The sequence below is a fragment of the Nicotiana tomentosiformis genome, chromosome 11 (genome assembly GCF_000390325.3).
Source record: "Nicotiana tomentosiformis chromosome 11, ASM39032v3, whole genome shotgun sequence".
Classification (NCBI taxonomy): domain Eukaryota; kingdom Viridiplantae; phylum Streptophyta; class Magnoliopsida; order Solanales; family Solanaceae; genus Nicotiana; species Nicotiana tomentosiformis.
The window spans coordinates 29,797,136-29,815,123 of record NC_090822.1 but is presented as its reverse complement, the minus strand read 5'-3'; the positions used below and the strand labels follow the sequence as shown (position 1 = coordinate 29,815,123).

Sequence of the window (17,988 nt, the reverse complement as noted above, 5' to 3'; positions counted from 1 at the left end):
TAATGCAGAGAATTAAGTGGTGACAGTCAGGTTGGCTTGCAAAATTACCTATGTTGCCTTTCTCCAAACAACTCAAATCCTCTAGAATAGGGACACCACATGAATTTTGCATAGCACAAGAACACTGTGAAGACGAAATTCCCCTCTGGCAAGCAGGCATGTCGACGAAGAGGTGGAGTACTTTTAATCTAATTTCTAGTTATGTCAAAAAAAAATCTTTAAAAAAGATTGATAAATGAAATATTAGAATTAAGACCTAAAATTAATAATATAGCCACCACCCTCTCCAATGGCCGGGATAACAACAATAACAAAAATAATAACAACAAATCCAGTCTAATCCCATACATGGGGTATGAGGAGGGTAGTGTATATACAACCTTACCCCTACCCTATAATGACAGAGAGGATGTTTTCGATAGGTACTCGGCTTAAGGAACAATAAAAATAAAGTAACAAGCAATAGCAACAGTAATTGTAATATAATAATGGAAGCGAATGACATAACAAGTAATAAAGAACCAGGAATAAGAGCACACAAGAATAGTACTAGTACTACTGGTAAACATAAGAGAAAATCACAACTACCTGTCAACCTACCACCATAATTCTCGACCTCCACACCTTCCTATCGTGAGTCATGTTCTTGGTAAGGTGAAGCAATGGCATGTACTGCCTAATCACCTCTCCCCAATATTCTTTTGGTCTACCCCAACCATTCCTTAAGCCCGCCATGATCAACCTCTCGTACCTCCTGACCGGGACATCTATGTCTCTCATCTTTCCCGAACCATCGCAACCTCGATTCCCGCAACTTGTCCTCCATAGAGGTCATTCCCACCTTATCCCTAATAACTTCAATAATAATCTTGTCTTTCCTGGTATGTCCAAACATTCATCTCAACATCCTTATTTCAACTATTTTCATCTTCTGGACATGAAATTTCTTGACGGGCCAACTCTCAGCTCCATACAACATAGTCGGTCTAACCACCACCTTGTAGAATTTGCCCTTAAGTCTAGGTGGCACATTCTTATAGCACAAAACCCCTGAAGCTAGCCTCCATCTCATTCACCTCGCTCCAATTCCATGAGTAATATTCTCGGCAATCTCCCAATTGTCTTGGATTATAGACCCAAGATACTTGAAACTATCTCTTTTGGGAATAACTTGAGTATCAATTTTTCCTTCCACTTATGCTTCATGCCTCCCATCACTGACCTTGCACTCAAAGTATTCAGTTTTCGACCTACTCAACTTGAAACCTTTAGACTCTAACGTTTGTCTCCAAATTTCCAACCTAGCATTAACGCCACCTCGCGTCTTGTCAATAAGTTATATGTCATCAGCAAATAATATACATAGTAGCACCGGGATAAAGAAACCTAAAAAAAATTAGTTAACCGTATGTCGATTTTTATTTCTCCAGAGTTCGGAGCTCAACGTCCACCTACACCAAAACGCTATCTTTACCGGCGAAACGACCCTCCCAAAGCCCCAAATCTTCAACTTCTTAATAAATCAACTAACACCCGCAGCGTAGTGGAGGTGTAAATCAAGACTTTTGGTTGAAAGTTCGTGAAATTAAAGTTTTGGAAACTTTGTTAAATTTGGAATTTTCTTCAAAAGAGGTACTTTTCTTGGTTAAAAAATAATATTATTTATATATTTGATAGTATTGTATCACAGAAACATGATTTATGTTTTTCGTCATTATTTTCGAATTTTTTAATGCTATTAGTTTGAAATTTTAATGTCTATTTTTAGTTAGTTGTTATGTTAGTCTTAGATTAGATTCATTATTTTATAACTGTGGTGTTCGGGCCAACTTATCAGGCAACTCGATTAATTCTAGGGGAGCTCCAGAAGAAAATTTATTGGGTATAACTTTGTCCACCAAGGCTTGGATAGATGAAAAACAATTATCGCAGTATTTTTGTCTCCACTGAGATTTGAACCTAAAACCTCATGATTCTCCATCTACTTTATTAACAACTAGGTCAACTCTTAGGTATCGATTGAGTTCATATTTTAGCAGTAGCTATTGGAAAACTTAATCAAATTTAGTTTTCTCCTAAACCAATTACCCGCTCGACTATTCTACGGATACCCACTACCCTCCCATCAATAGAGGTATCGGATAATTCTACATACTTAGACAGATAAAAAAGAATTGTCTAGTAATTTTTGCCTCTGTGAAGATTTGAGCCTAAAAACTTCATTGTTTTCCCACTCTAGTAACCACTAGCTCAGATCCTTGGAGGTAAAACAATCACCATTTATTCATACTAGGTTTTTCTAAAGCAGCGAAGCTTTTTATCTCTCCAAATATACTTGTCCAATAATCAGTAAGCAAAATCCTACTAACTATCAATTTTTTTTGGACAAGGATCTATCCAACTTTGTAAGACAGAAAGTATAATGGGGTAAAATAAAGAGTAAGTAAGAATAGTATTTGAATTTAAAATGTTAAAAGAAGCATATTCAGCAATGTTAAAATACAACAACAACATACCCAGTAAAATCCTATTAGTGAGGTCTGGGGAGAGTAGAGTGTACGCAGACCTTATCCCTACCTTAAAAAGGGTAGATAGGCTGTTTTCGGGAGACTCTCGACTCAACATAAGAGACAATAATATCAGAAGAGAAACAAAAGAAAAGGCATGTAACAACAAAAGATGCGAGAAAGATAATAACAACAACGAATAAGTGAAAGAACATAACACAAAATTATGCAAAACAACAATATGAACACAACATAGACAGCTACCAAACCTAAACAAAACTCATTCAGACTACCCTGTACAAAGAGGGAAGAACTCTAGACTACCCCTTAGCCTACCACCTTAATGCTCAACCTCCACATGTTCCTATCAAGAGTCATGTCCTCGAAAATTTGAAGTTGCGCCATGTCCTGCCTGATCAGATCGTCCCAATACTTCTTAGGCCGTCCTCCGCCTCTTCTCGTCCTTGTCAAAGCCAACCGCTCACACCTCCTAACCGGAGAATCTATGGTTCTCTTCCGCACGTGCTCGAACCACCTAAGACTCGCTTCCCGCATCTTATCGTCTATGGGGGCAACGCCCACCCTCTCTCGAATATCTTTATTCCTTATCTTATCCAGTTTAGTATGCCCGCACATCCATCTCAACATCCTCATTTTGCCTACTTTAATCTTTTGGATATGTGAATTCTTCACAAGCTAACATTCAACCCCATACAACATAGCCGGTCTAACCACCGCTCTGTAAAATATACCTTTGAGTTTCGGTGACATCTTCTTGTCACACAAGACTCCAGACGCTAACCGCCATTTCATCCACCCCACCCCAATACGATGTGTGATATCCTCGTCGATCCCCCCATCTCCCTGGATGATTGACCCTAGGTACTTGAAACTTTCTCTCTTAGGGATGACTTGTGAGTCGAGCCTCACTACCATATCCGCTTCCCCCGTCACGCTGCTGAACTTACACTCCAGATATTCCGTCCTTGTCCTACTCAACTTGAAACCTTTAGACTCTAGAGTCTGCCTCCAGACCTCTAGTCTCTTATTAATGCCTCCTCGTGTCTCTTCAATCAGAACTATATCATCAGCGAACAACATACACCATGGCACCTCCCCTTGAATATGGTGTGTCAGGGCATCCATCGCCAGGGCAAATAAGAATAGGCTAAGCGCAGATCCTTAGTGTAATCCCATAACCACCGGAAACAACTCTGAGTCACCTCCCGCAGTACTGACCCGTGTCTTAACTCCATCATACATATCTTTTATCGATCTAATGTACGCTACCGGTACCCTTTTCACCTCCAGGCATCTCCAAAGCACGTCCCGAGGGACCTTGTTGTACGCCTTCTCTAGGTCAATAAATACCATGTGCAAATCCATCTTCCTATCCCTATACTGTTCCACCAACTTCCTGATAAGGTGGATGCCTTCCGTAGTAGAATATCCCAGCATGAACCCGAACTGGTTTTCAGAAATAGACACTACCTTCCTCACCCTCCCTTCCACCATCCTCTCCCAAACTTTCATGGTATGGCTTAACAACTTGATGTCCCTATAGTTGTTACAATTCTGGATATCACCTTTGTTCATTCAGCAATGTTAAAATGTTTTACTTAAATAGAACCATAATCCGCATTGTTAATATGCTAATTTTACCAATTAGAAAGTAATTGGAGGCGTGATGTTAGTTTTAAAATATGATGTTAGTTTTGAATATGAGTCAGAAAATGAATTTGTGAAAAACATCACTAACTGAATTTGTTAAAATTTCAGTATTTAGCTTAGTGAAAGAATGATAGTTCGAATTTATGAAAACAAACATTTATATTCATTTTTTACAAACTTGGTTTTTCAATATGATCAATCAATTGAAATTCCGAAGATTTATTGAAACAATCAATCTAATTGTTGTAGTATATAATATTTAATTAGGTCCATAGACTTTATTTTGAATCTATGTTACTTTAATTATATAATATGTAATTTGTGATTTTTTCTTAATGTCACAAGTTTATTATTTCAAGTAATTAAAGCATTTCTTTTTCATTTGTTATGATAGTTCGTATTTATGTTAGTAATAGTCAGCAAATGCAATAATAATTAGTATGTTAACATTTAGTCTCATTTGAGGGTTAGAGAGGAGCGGGACCGGTAAGTAATAAAGAGTTAAGATAATGCCACATGATAAAATCTAGTAGTAATTAGATAAGAGGGGGTTCGATTAGTGGGTAATGACACATATGGCACAAAATGGACCAACTATTTACAAGTGACACATGTGAGCCATTTTCTTAAGTTTAGTGGCATATTTAGTCTTTTTCCTAAATTAAATTCATACAAGAATCACATGTAAAAGTACCGAGCTAGCTAAAATTCGAGGAAGTAGCTCAAATAGCAGAGAGAGAGATCTATATAGAAAAAGTCTTTCTCTTCGGCCCGTTTGGTTGAATACCAGGATATTCCAAGATTATAATTATGGAACTATAGTCACAATTATAACCTGGATAACAATCTCACTTTCTATATAGAATAAGTTATATCATGATTTTAATATAAAAAACTAATTTTAAGTAATACCTCCAATTAAACACGGGATAAATTTAAGAAACTTTTACCTAGATATACAAAATTGGAAGCCTAATTATCACTATTGGGGACATTTGTATTTTATTGCCTAACATAGCAAGATTTTCAAAACACAGAAAATTCTTTGATATTATGCTCCAACATTTTCTGTTTTCTCTCTCTCTCTTTCCAGGCCTCTCTTCCAAAAAAAAAAATCTCCCCTAGTGACACCGTAACAACGTATTCATTATTTTTCCACCCAAATGACATCAAAGACTAAATGATTAAACCCTCTAATTGGAATTTATGGATAGTAATAAATTGATCTCCTTTGACGATGCCATAATCCAATGAAACCAATGTCATCCTTATTACAGCACTGGGAAAGCAATCCGATGTATGTCAGGCGTATGTTATTGGTATGTCCAATTATACAGATGACATACAAAATAACAGAAACGACATAAAAAATACATACAATCACATAATTGTATGCAAATTGAATGAAAATTATATGTTTTTACCTGATTGTATACAACAACATAATTGTATGCAAATTATACATATATAATTCATGTGTTTTTACCAATATTTGTTAAAAACTTGCTACTTTTTGGAAACCCAATTCTGATGTTAAAGCGGGTAATAAGTATCTTTTTTTTTTATTTTTTTATCTATCTGTAGGAAAATAATCCTAAATTTAATAATTGACAGGACACTAATGCTTTAAGACAAGAGATCTGCAAGTCTTCTCCAAAATTAGTCTTGATTTATACTAACTTATAGTTTTTTATAAGTGTTCATATGATTTAGCTAAATATTATGTAGTTTGATTTAAAATTTTCACTGCACTCATCTATTGAAAAATATTATTTACTTTTACAAAATTTAAATATTCTTAGCGAAATTTTTAGCTACACGATTAGCGTTGACCTTTAGTAGTTGAGAAGCAATATCCTTTTCTATCTTTTGAATGTAAACATAACTCTCGGGATAGAATTTACTCATATTGAGGCAGCTTGTAATATGAGTGAGAATAGGATCCATTATTAGGAATAGGGTTGTACATGGGTCGGGTTGTTTCGGATTTTTTAATTATCAAATCAAACTAATTGTAGCGGGTTATTAAATCTAAATATCAAACCAAACCAATAAAAGTCGGGTTTTTTAATCTTATTTTTTCTCGTTTTTTTTTTTTTTTGGTACTGTCCCTTCTTGTCTATATTTTTATTAATGTGGTGCTTATGCTTTCCTGAGCCGAGGGTCTATTGAAAACAACCTCTTTATCCTTACAAGGTAGGGGTAAGGTCTGCGTATACACTACCCTCCCCAGACCCCACAGTGCAGGATAAGACTGGGTATGTTGTTGTTGTTGGTGGTGGTGGTTTTTCTCGGGTTTTCGGGTTTTTTCGATTTTTTTTCATAAAGTCTTCATAACACAAAACGTAAAATTTGTGCTCCAAATATTTCTTTAATTTTAGTAACACATAATTATATAAGGTAATTTTTCAATAAAATAACATAAATATGAGATGAGTCATGGCATTGTACTAAAATATTCAACATTAAAGATAATAAAATCGCATAAAATAAATATTATTAATAAGCTATAATGAAAACAAATATAATTTAAAATTATGACTAATAAGTACTATTATTTATATGACTAACCAATAAAAGAAAAGTAAGTTATACATTTTATCTAAACCATAGAAAAACTAAAAAAATAGATATTCAACACTATTTTCATTCATAGTACAATTGAATTGAATGTCTTTTATTAGAATTAGTATTGATTTGATTTTGCTTTAGGCTTTATTTGACTTACTAACATTTAGGGACTATAAAACTTATTGGAGCATCCAAAAATTATAAGCCCAAGCTTGAAATAATACGTTAAAAGATATAACTATGAAAAAACTTAAGAAATATTTATAAACTACACTACCATAAATATTTTTATGTATTAAATATATTTAAAACTTCTATACATATAATATCGGGTTGTTTTGGTTTCGTCTTGACTTTTTTTAGTTAAAACCAAACCAAATCAAATTCCACATATGTAATGACTCAACCGGTCATTTTTACTTTTAGAACCCCGTTCCCCTAAATAAAAATCCCCGTATGTACTTTTATAAATTTATGATTTGCAGGGATGGTTGGTTCGGGATTTGGAAGTGTTCGGGTTGAAATCGGAACACTTGGTTCCTTAAGTTGGCCTTAAAATGCTAAGTTTGACTTCGTTCAACGTTTTGAGAAAATGATCCCTGAATAGAATTTTGATGATTCCAAGAGCTTTGTATGGTGATTTTGGATTTAGGAGCGTGTTCGAAATTTTATTTGGAAGTCCGTAGTTAAATTAGGCTTGAAATGGCTAAAATAGGAATCTAAGTTTGGAAAGTTTGACCGGGGAGTTGACTTTTTGACATTGGGGTCGGAATCCAGTTCCGAAAGTTTTTATAGCTCTGTTATGTCATTTATGACTTGCATGCAAAATTTGAGGTCAATCGAACTTGATTTGATATGTTCTGGCGTCGTTTGTAGAAATTGAAAGTTTTAAAGTTTATTAGGTTTGAATCTATGTGTGATTCGTATTTTTAGTGTTATTGGATGTGATTTGAAGACTCAACTAGATTCGTATGATGTATTATGACTTGTTGGTATATTTGGTTGAGGTCCCGAGGGGCTCATGCGTGTTCCGAATGGTTAACAGATCATTTTTGGCCTTGGTGAGATAGCTGATATCTGCTGCTGCAATTTTTCTGGTTTCCTCTTTCGCGTTCGCGAAGAGTGTTCTGAGCTGGTGAATTTTTGTTCTACGCATTCGCGGAGGAGAGGACGCGAACGCGAACGCGAAGGGTAGGGCAATGTGTGCATGCGAACGCGTGAGTGGCATCGCATTCGCGAAGGAGAGTGAGGCAACTGGGAACCCCAGTCTTTTGTTCTACGCGTTCGCGAAGGTCTAAGTTTGTAAAGCTTCGCGTTCGCGAAGATGAAAGTTAGGCAGCACATTTTTGTGCTTCGCGAACGCGAGGCAAGGGTCGCGTTCGCGAAGAAGAAACCACTGGACAAAATGTTTAAGTTCAGAAAATGGGACTTCGTCCCATTTTTTATTTTTAACGATTTGGAGCTCGGATTGAGGTGATTTTTAGAGAAAACATCAGGGTAGGTGTTCTTAACTCAATCTTGGTTAGATTACCCGAATCCATCACTGTTTTTAATATTTAATTGGTGATTTAAGTTGAAAAAATTTGAAAACCCTCTTGGATAGATTTGAGGATTTGAGGGTCGAATTATTATTGGAATTTAGTCATTTTGGTATGGTTAGACTCGTGGTTGAATGGGCGTTCATATTTCGTAACTTTCGTCAGATTCCGAGTCGTGGACCCCACGGGCCATTTTTGAGTTAATCTCGGATTTTTATTGAAAAATATAGTATTTTCTTATAGAATTAATTCTATAATTTTTATTGACTGTAATAAATTAATTATGACTAGATACGAGTCGACCGAAAGCGAAAAATCGAGGAAAAAGCATACTACTTGGTTAAATTGGAGCAAGTCGAGGTAAGTGACTTGTCTAACCTTGTGTGAGGGAAATTTTCCCTAGGTTTGATATTAATTGTAATGTGATGAACGCCGTGTACACGAGGTGACAAGTGTGTACACGGGCCAAATGTGAATGATTATGTTTTTTAAATTGTGTAGATCATTGTTGCATGTTAATTAAATTATTAAATCTTGTTATATACTCCATCATTGATTTGATTCATATACTTTAAATTTGCTTGACCTTTTCCTGCTAATTGTTTTACCTGTTTAGTTGAAACTTAATTTTTTTATTCTGTGCATTATTTGAAGTTGATTTTTCTTTAAATTAAATATTATTAATATGAAGTATTTGACATTTTTAAATATGGAATTGAAGCAACGTATTAAAGATTTTGAAATATTATTTTGCTGAATTATTTATTCCTGAATATTTTTTTTAAGATTTTTGTACTCATTGTGATGGAGCCGTGAGCTCTTTATTGTGAAAAAATATTATTGATGATTTATGTTGGCATGAGCCATGAGCTCTTTATTGTGGAAAAATATTATTGTTGAAGTGTTTTGACAAGTTAAATTATTTGAGCACTTGAGGTGTAAATTGTGATATATTGTGATATTGATATGTATGTAGTGGTATAAGGTCTGGGTATTGAAACGCATGCGGTGAGATAAGGGTGGCTTGATATGCGTGACTAGTAGGAGGAACTACTAGAAGTCATGCGGTGTGATAAGGACGGCTAAAACGCGGGATGCTATTTCGGAAAAAATATTTTCTTTAAAATAAATTGTGAAAGCTCCCGCGGTGAGATAAGAAAATGAGATATTGTGAATTTATTTATGATTTAGGACTACGAGGCGGTACCTCCGGAGTGCCTTTGTTGATATTGATTTATGGTCGTAGTTGCCGTTGATTATTTGTTGTGATTTTTCTTAAGTTGGAAGGAAATTTTGGTGATTTCTACGAGATATTATTGCCATTATTTTGTGTAATTAAATGGTGACATGCTACTTGATTCATTTTCATTGTCATTTTATTTTATTATATTGTTAAATATTTTACCATGCAATTATTATTTTTCAGTAGGGCCTGACCTGACCTCGTCACTACTCTACCGAGGTTAGGCTTGGCACTTACTGGATACCGCTGTGGTGTACTCATACTACGCTTATGTATATCTTTTTGTGCAGATCCAGGTACACCTTATCAGACCAGGCATCAGTAAACTAGTTGTACGAGGAGACTTCGAGGTATATCTGCCAGCGTCCGCAGACTCCGGAGTCCCCTTCTATCTTACTATGTTGTCTTCCTTATTTGCTTTAGACTCTGATATATAAAGATATAGAGAATAAATTCTTAGAAGCTTGTGACTTATTTCTACCGGATTTTGGGAGTGGAGATTGTCTGAATTGTAATTTATTTATTTCAGATTTCTATTTTTATTCCGCATTGATAGGCTTACCTAGTCTTAGAGATTGGGTGCCATCACGACATCCTACGGAGGGAATTTGGGATCGTGACAACATAAGTCCTTCAATTCTGATTTTTTTGGCTTCAGAGAAATGTCAAAATTCTAATAATACAAGGATGATATATAGTAATGAAATTTGCAAAAAGTCACGTGCGTAGATTATTTAGTTTTATGTTGGATAAACTTTTGTCTACAACTTTACTCTTATTTTAAAATTAAAAGTAAATAAGAAAAGAGAAAGAGGTAACCAATGGTCAGTAGAACTAGCAATATCATCTATTGACACTACAAATGATATTCCCGTTTGCTGAGTTAGAGGGGTTGGCGATTTGCTCGTTGGTCATCTACAGTTGCTTAAGAGTATTTTAGTCCAGAATTATTTTTATTAAACTTAACAATCAGTCATGTACAAATATCTAAACTGAAGACAATAATAAATAGCGGCATGAAAGTATCCCTTTGTGCAAATCACCCCTTTCTATTTGGCTAATAGATCCAACATGGAGAAAAGGTCTTTTTAACATCAATTTTATATGAAGCTAATGATAAATATATTTATTAATTTATCATCTATTTGGTTTTTATCTCTTTTCTTTTCTTTGTTTGAAAGGACAATAAATAGTGAATCTAGTAGATAGTTTTCATTTCATCAATTCGGGTGGTGTACATGAACCCACACTCACTCTATTATGAAGTCTCTATCTTTTTTTTTTTCTTAATAATTGACAGGACATTAATGTTTCAAGACAAGAGACCTGTGAGTCTTCTCCAAAACTTTATCGTGGTCCCTATGTGGGTCCATATACTTCATCCTACACCCTTAATCAGTCGATTTTGTGCTCCGAATATGAAAAAAATCCTGATAGGAAGTGCTTCTCCATTTTGAGGCTTGCTATGCACGAATCAGGATTAGTCAGGGCCTAAATGCGAGTATCGGATACCAAGTGAAAAAAAATAAAACAAAAAGTCTTCCTTATACATTATCTCGATTGATAAATGAATGCAACTTGTTGGATTCACCATTTATTGTTATTTCAAATCAATAATAGAATAGAGAGAAAAAATCATACATATATATCATTACCTTCATAAAATGACGTTAAAAGACCTTTTCTCCATGTTGGACCAATTGTTGGAACATAAAATAATACATAGGGCATCATACCATTTACAACTTGCAAGTGGTGATTGAAAGAGTACAGCTAACTCGGTCTCTTTAACCTTTCGAGTTTAGCAATAGCATTTTTTTTTATTAAAAAAACTTAGTAATCATTAGTCTAGCTAATACTTTTCCAAATTTTTGAAGTGATTGTGCATTGATGCAAACCAAATGAAATCTGCGATGATGTAAATTTTCCATACAATTTGATCATCTAAAAGCCAACTATTAGTGACTTTTATAGCAAGCATAGATAACTAGCCAAACATGGTAAATAATATGTCACACTGGTAAAATAAAACTATAGTAATTGTGTAAATTTTCTTTGCAAAAATGATTAATTTGTTAAATCTTACAAAATCTTGAACATAGAAAAATAATAAGAAAAGAAACTCGGAAGAAAAGGAAACCTTACAAGAGTGTAGACAGTAGAGTATCATTCAAACTTTAGTAATAATTTTGATAGAAACCAATTTTCCGCAATCGCTAAAAGACTAAAACATATTCATGAAAAAAATTAAAGAACTGCCTTAATAATTTGGTGAGATATTATAAATTTATATCGAAACCTATAATTTTATTAAAAATTAAAAACCTAATAATAAGTTGAAATAGATTTTGTTCAATTGTTCTGTCAGTTCTTAAGAACCACTGATGCCCCCACAAACGAAATAATAAATGATAAAAGATAGCCTACAGTCACAAAAAATATCTCCACCACTATCCGCCTTATCCTTACGTTATCTACCAATAGTGAAAAAGAGAAAATATCTTACAGAAAGCTACAAGATGCTAGTAATTTAAACTAGAACACACAACTAGTATACCATACTTCTTTATATTATCTAGTAATTATACTACGTAAATCAAAGTTTTCTAAAGAGATTATTTCAAGATAGAGATTACTCTGTTTGAGACACCCAAAGTAATTATAACTACCTATATTTATCTCCAAAAACTCATACTAGAACTGCTAATATGCGTCTTCTCTTCTCAAACTCTAATACTATCTAAAATATGGTGTTAAGGAAATTCTAACATTTAGTTGTCTTAATGGTGGTTCTCCATCGAGAATATTAGTGTTCATTATAGCTTTTCACCTATATATTCTCACGAGCGTGATTCGAATTTCGATTCATTATCTTAAATACTAATCAATCCATTTCAACTCAATAATTAAAATTGGAAGCTTATGATGAAAATTAAGGGAAGTCAACACAAGTGATTATGTGGATAGGTACATGCTTACCCATTGGTACAATTCAAATTATAAATTCAACTTATATGAACAATATTCTATACGATGAAAAAATAAAGGGTCGTTGATGATTAATTAGAAATGATCACTTTGAAATTTCTTTATCATTTGGTATGAAATATTAAAATATACAATGTTTAGATTTTAAGTACTCTGATTGTAAATGATTTACATTATTAATATATATTAACTGTAAATTAGATGAGGATTGATTTTCATAGTGAGCATGCAAGTTTCAGTTGTTTCACCTCAGTCAAAATACATCATGTTATTCCTGACTTTATTGTCCTAACTCTATTTCTTAACTTTACTTGTAATTTCTTTTTCCTGCTTAATTTTTGCACTACTAAAAGATATGTTAAATTGTAAGAAAAGGTAAAAAAAAATTATTTTTGAAAAACCTAGGAATTAATACGTAAAATAAAGTTTTTTGTAGAGATTATTTCAAGATAAAGCAATATCTGTTTAAGACACCTAAGGTTATTATAAGTACCTACCATTATGTTCAAAAGCCCATGCTAACGTGCTTCTTCTCTTCTCAAGCTCTAATACTTTCTAAAACATGATATTAAGGAATTACAAGATTTAGTTGTTTTTTTCAATTGGTTTTGTCAAATTATTCTGAAACTTTGTCACTAATAACACTTAGCTACAACATATAATGGATCAATAAATTTTTTAGAGATAGAGACTATACTATTAAAATTTAAAGCCACTATCTAATTTTTTTCCTACCATTATTTAGGTTTTCACCTTCAAAGAGGTATATTACAAGAAAAGGAACATTTTCAAGAATGTAGAGTGCAGAGTATTTCAGCAACAATTTAACAGTTAGTATACTCTCACCATTTAAATTTTCACAATTTCTAAACATTTCATGATATGAGCAAAAGGTACACCTAACACACCCTACAGAAATTTATCATTTTAGGCTCTTTTATTTTTCAGTTCCCCACCCTGTCCCTTTTTATACTCCCTCTCTTGCCTCAATTATTCAATGAATAGTTAATAAACCGGGCTCCATTATGAAGTCTTGGTCTTTTTGTTGGTTAAAAAGTCATACATTTTGAAAAGAAAGAAAGAGATAGATATAAGGGTCTTCTAAGAAGCACAAGCAACTTTTGCTAAAGCACGGACACATCTAGCGTATACTCTGAGCATTCTTGTTCATATTACTTTTAGCATTGAACAGGTAAAAGTAAGACTATTTTAAGATAGAAACATCAATCTTCTCCAAATTCTTGATCATTTTGTGGTTGTCTGTTTCGTTTTGCAGCTTTCAGAAATGGAGTTTGGCTTAGCAGTTGGAGGTGCATTTCTATCTTCAGCTTTGAATGTTCTCTTTGATAGGCTTGCTCCTCGGGGTGAGCTGCTGAAGATGTTTCAGAGGGGCAAGCATGATGTTCGACTGTTAAAGAGGTTGAAGATGACTTTGGTTGATGAATCTGATATCTTTAGGAGGCAGAATGAAATAGAGACCTTGGTTGACCATTTATTGTCTGTTGATGCCGATGGAAAAAAGTATCGTGTAATTACTATTGTTGGAATGGCGGGGCTTGGCAAGACAACACTTGCTAAAGCTGTGTACAATAATGAGAAGGTGCAAGACCATTTTGATTTGAAAGCTTGGTTCTGTGTGTCTGAACCATATGATGCTTCTAGAATAACAAAAGGATTACTTCAAGAAATTGGTTCATCCAACTTGATGGTTAATAACAATCTTAAGATTCAAATCAAATTGAAGGAAAGCTTAAAAGGTAAAAATTTTCTTATTGTTTTAGATGGTGTTTGGAATGACAAGTACATCGAGTGGGATGACTTGAGAAATCCTTTTGCACAAGGAGAACGTGGAAGTAAGATCATTGTGACGACACGTAAGGAGAGTGTTGCGGAGATGATGGGTAGTCGACCAATTCTCTTGGCCTTTATTCAAAAGACATGCATTTGAAAATAGGGATCCTAAGGAACATCCAGAACTTGAAGAGGTAGGAAAACAAATTGCAAAAAAGTGCAAAGGTTTGCACTTAGCACTAAAGACACTTGCTGGTTTGTTCCAAATCAGAGATTGAAGAGTGAAAACGCATTTTGAGAAGTGAAATATGGGAGCTGCCACACAATGGCATATTACCAGCATTGATGTTGAGCTACAATGATCTTCCCGTGCATTTAAAGCAATGTTTTTCCTGTTGTGCAATTCGAAATCCGACCTCAATTCGAGGTCTAAATCCTAATTTTTTTCAAAACCCATAATTTTACCCAAATCCCTAATTTCTACCATGAAAATCCTAGATTTAAGGTTAAAATCTTATGAAAAATAATGGATGATTAAAAAAAAGTAGATTAGAGTTATTAACCAATGAATTTAGGAAGAAGAGCTCTTGGAAAAATCGTCTTTAAGGTGTTTAGGGTTGAGAATTTGAAAGAATGAGCTAAATTCCCATGTTTCTCAGCTTTTGACCAGGAACAGATGTCGCAATTGCGACCTGCGGTTCGCAATTGCTAACCCCCCCAAGTGCGAAAAAGTCTTCGCAAATGCGAAGGTTTCACACCTCTGTTGCCATCGCAAATACGAACAATTTGTTCGCAATTGCGAACATGATACTATCAAAAATACGACAGAAACCTCACAAATACGAGAACCCCAGTCCCAGCCCATGCTCGCAAATGCGATCCAAACCTTGCACTTACGAAGTCTGCTGTCCAGCACCAGATGAAACATGCACCAGCTATGGTTCTATGTCTGAAACCACTCTGAAGCCTCTCAGAAACTCACTCGAGCCCTCGGGGCTCCAAACCAAACATGAACACAAGTCCAAAAATATTATACGAACTCGCTCGTGCGATCAAAATACCAAAATATCACCTAGAACTACGAATCGGACGCCAAAACGAATGAAATTTTCAATGAAACTTAAGAACTTTTAATATTTCAACCAGACGTCTGAATTACGTCAAAATATTGACCAAAGTTAACTCAAATGAGTTTTAAGGCACGGATTACGTCAAAACATTGACCGAACTCAAAACCTTTTGGAAAATGACATGGATAATGCACGCAAATCGGGTAAGGTTAAACAAAGCTATTCAAGGTTTCGAAAAATAGAATTGAGGGTTAAAACTATAAATGACCTATCGAGTCATCACATTCTCCACCTTTAAAACAAACGTTCATCCTCGAACGGACATAGAAAAGTACCTGGACTGGTAAAAAGGTGTGGATATCTACTCCGCATATCCGACTCAGACTCCCAAGTGGCTGCCTCGATCGGCTTAGCTCTCCACTACACTCAAACTGAAGGATAGCTCTTAGACCTCAACTGTCGGACCTGCCGGTCTAGAATAGCCACTGGCTCCTCCTCATAAGTTAAATCCTTGTCCAATTGGACTGAGCTGAAATCTAATACATGGGATGGATCACCGTGATACTTCCGGAGCATGGACACATGGAACACCGGATTGACTGATGATAAACTGGGTGGAAATGCGAGCTTGTAGGCCACCTCACCCACTCTCTAAAGAATCTCAAGGGTCAGATATAGCGAGGGCTCAATTTCCCCTTTTTTCTGAACCTCACCACACCCTTCATGGGTGAAATACAGAGCAGTACTCTCTCTCCAACTATGAATGCAACATCACGAACTCTACGGTCGGCATAACTCTTCTGCCTGGACTGAGCGGTGCGAAGTCGGTCCTGAATAATCTTGACCTTATCCAAGGAATCCTGTACCAAATATGTACCCAACAACCGAGCCTCCCCAGACTCTAACCATCCAACTAGAGAACGACATCGCCTCCCATATAATGCCTCATAGGGATCCATCTAAATGCTAGAATGGTAGTTGTTATTGTAGGCAAACTCTGTAAGTGGCAAGAACTAGTCCCAAGAACCCCCGAAGTCCATAACACAAGCGCGAATCATATCCTCTAATATATGAATAGTGCGCTCGGACTGTCTGTCCATCTGGGGATGAAGTATTGTGCTCAACTTAACTTGCGTGCCCAACTTATGCTGTACGACCCTCCAGAAGTGCGGGGTGAATTATGTTCCTTGATTAGAAATGATAGAGACGTGCACACCATGAAGACGGATGATCTCGCGGATGTAGATCTCAACTAACCGCTCTGAAGAATAGGTAACTGCCACTGGAATGAAATATGCCGACTTGGTCAGCCTGCCCACTATGACCCATATCGCGTCGAACTTCCTCTGAGTTCGTGTGAGTTCAACAAAAAATTCCAAAGTGATACGCTGCCACTTCTACTCAGAAATCTCTAACTTCTGAAGCAAACCACCAGGCCTCTGATCCTCGTACTTAACTTACTGACAATTTAGACACCGAGCTACATATACAACTATAACCTACTTCATCATCCTCCACCAATAATGCTGTCGCAAGTCCTGATACATCTTGGCGGCACCCGGGTGAATAGAATACCGGGAACTGTGGGTCTCCTCAAGAATCAACTCACAAAGCCCATCCACATTGGGCACACAAATACGGCCATGCATCCTCAAAACCCCACCATCTCCAACCGTAACCTGCTTGGCCTCACCGTGACGCATCGTGTCCTTAAGGACAAGCAAATGAGAATCATCATACTGACGCTCTCTGATGCGCTCATACAAGGACAATCGAGCGACTGTGCAAGCTAAAATACGACTAGGCTCTGAAACATCTAATCTCATGAACTGATTGGCCAACGCCTAAACATTTGCAGCAAGCAGCCTCTCACCAACTGGAATATACGTAAGACTGCCCATACTCACAACCTTTCTACTCAAGGCATATGCGACCATATTGGCCTTCCCAGAATGATACAAAATGGTGATATCATAGTCTTTCAACAGCTCCAACCATCTTCTCTGCCTCAAATTGAGATCCTTTTGTTTGAACAAACACTGCAAACTCCGATGATCCGTGAATACCTCACTCGACACGCCGTAAAGATAGTGCCTCCAAATCTTCAGCGCATGAAAAATGGTTGCCAACTCTAAGTCATAAACATGGTAATTCTTCTCATGAACCTTCAACTGCCATGATACGTATGCAATCACCCTGCCATCCTGCATCAATACTACACCGAGCCCAATACGAGATGCATCCCAATACACCGCATAAGATCATAAACTGGTAGGCAACAACAACACTGGCACCGTAGTCAAAGCAGTCTTGAGCTTATGAAAGATCAACTCACACTCGTCCGAGCATCTAAACGGGGCACCCTTCTAGGTCAATCTGGTCAATGGGGCTGCTATAGATGAAAACCTCTACTTGAACCTGCGGTAATAACCTGCCAAACCCAAGAAACTCCGGATCTCTGTAGCTAAAGTAGGTCTAGGACAGTTCGGAACTATCTTAATCATCTTAGGATCCACTTATATGCCCTCTGCCGATACAACATGTCCCAAAAGGCGGCTTAGTCTAACCAATACTCACACTTTGAATACCTGGCATATAACTGGCTATCT

General features: G+C 35.9%; 1 pseudogene; it reads left to right on the top strand.

The window, feature by feature from the left end:
• The first annotated feature begins 13,559 nt into the window (after positions 1-13,559).
• On the top strand, positions 13,560-14,749 carry LOC104089482 (putative disease resistance protein RGA3; annotated as a pseudogene).
• Positions 14,750-17,988: the final 3,239 nt, after the last annotated feature.